Below are 2,074 nucleotides of genomic sequence, written 5' to 3'. Positions count from 1 at the left end.
CCCCCTGGAAACTTCTCTGGATCCGCGCCAAGGGAAAACATCGACAAGGTTAAGGTGCCTGAAATTATAATTACAGCGAATTTTCTGTACTTTTACAGGGACGCTTGAAACTCATGAAAAAATCAAATTCCTAACTCAGTAAAACTCTCTCTGTCTCGAATAATAAAATTCCAAAACTAATAAAATTCCCGAACAGTTTATAATATTACCGAAATTGAAAATTTTCAAATAATAAAATTCCCTATATAAAACTGTTTCTTAATCAATATGATTTATTCATTAAAATTTAAATAATTCTACAAAAAAGGTATAGAAAAATTGATGTAAAAACTCTTGTGCCTTAAACGGAAGAAAAATTCTCTCTAAATTTTCCTCGAAGATGATAACATTTTCCAAACATATTTTTCAGGATTTAAATCAGCATTAATTTATCTCAAAGTCCCATTTAAATTTTTTAAATTAACAATTCGATTTTTTGGAAGATTTTTTGTAATTTAAAAAAATACCATGTATATTTTTAACTAAAATATGTTATCCAGAAATATGTTTTTTTTTCAATTATTGTTATTTTAAATTCAAACAATAATTTTCAAAAACTTTAAACGTGAGAAAAGTTTTTTCTTTGGTGTAAATATTTGATTATTTCAATAAAAAAATGTATCAAGTGTACATTCTTTTAGCACTGGTTTATCTCGAAATTTCTTTCTAGTTTCTTTTTTTTTACATTCTCATCATTTATGGCTGAGAAAGTATTAGAATTTTCGGAAATTTGACATCATACTTTTTCAACGGATCTCCACGTTTCGTGACCCCCTGAATCCGAAAATCAGGTTTTCACGATGGCGTCTGTCTGTCTGTCCGTCCGTAAACACGATAACTCTCGAAAAAATGAACGAATCAAATTCATCTTTGGCACACTTTTTTTAGGTCCTAAAAGAAAGCACGAGTTCGGGAACCAGCCATTTTTAATAAAAATTCAAAAAGTGAGCGCATTTTGAAAATTTTTGAGACAACTTTTTTCTGAATTTGAAAATTCTATGTACGGATATTTATAGTATTAAAAAGAAAAAACAATTTATCCTTATGACTTTTTTCGATTGAAAGAAAATTCTCAGAGTTATAGCGTTTTCAAAACTTTTTTAATTAACCGAAAATCAAAATTTGAAGCCGAAAAACTCACGATATGAAAAAAAGTCAAGAGAAGAAAAACATTTCTTTTTTAAGGCCCTACAAGATTATTATAACAAATTTTTGGATTTTCTTCAAAAATCGAAAATTCAAATTTTGATTGCACAAAAAATAATGGAAAATAAAAAAATCCATTTTTCAGACAAACTATGTAGGATACAAAAAAAGATGAATTAACAAAAATGGTTATCCCAAAACAGATCTACAATTTCGTTAAGAATCATTTCTTGATAGGACGCGTACTTTTTGTATTATTCGTGAAAAATAACGTTGCAAAAAGAAAAAAATGTGTGGAAAAACGACGAAAGTTACGAGAAAAAAAATCCAACAAAACCTGTTAACAAATGTCTTTCGGAAATCGAGCGCGCAGCGTGAGTGTCACGATGAGAATGTGTACTTCAAAGCCTACAGAGCTTTGAGAAACTTAATATTTGACTATACTTAATTAAGTAGACAATTCAGAATATGAAGATGTATATAAATACTTCCATCTAAAAGAGATATTTTTAATAAAGTTTTTTTCAAGCATTCCAAATGCAAAGAACAAATATCCGAGCGCGAAGCGCGAGGTGTAATTATTTTCGAGCAAGCGAAGCAAGCCGCGCGCGTAGCGCGCGATGAGAATGTGCCCGCCAAGCGGGCACATTTTTTAATTAAAAAATTATATTTTTCGAGAAAATTTTTTTTACAATTTTTTAAAAAGACTATGTCCAGAAAACCTGGCCCCAGCTTCAGATCTGAAAAAATTGAGTGATGAATGTCAAACTTTTCTAACCTCAAAAAATCTTTCTATTACTGCTTTACCGCCATATTTTACGAAGAATGAGAAAACAAGAATTCGGCTTTGTAGTAAGGTGAGGGCAGCACCTCGATAGGGCAGAATATG

This window comes from Belonocnema kinseyi, chromosome 1, assembly GCF_010883055.1.
Source record: "Belonocnema kinseyi isolate 2016_QV_RU_SX_M_011 chromosome 1, B_treatae_v1, whole genome shotgun sequence".
Lineage (NCBI taxonomy): Eukaryota > Metazoa > Arthropoda > Insecta > Hymenoptera > Cynipidae > Belonocnema > Belonocnema kinseyi.
The sequence above is the reverse complement of the archived record's forward strand: the minus strand, read 5'-3'. Positions refer to the sequence as shown.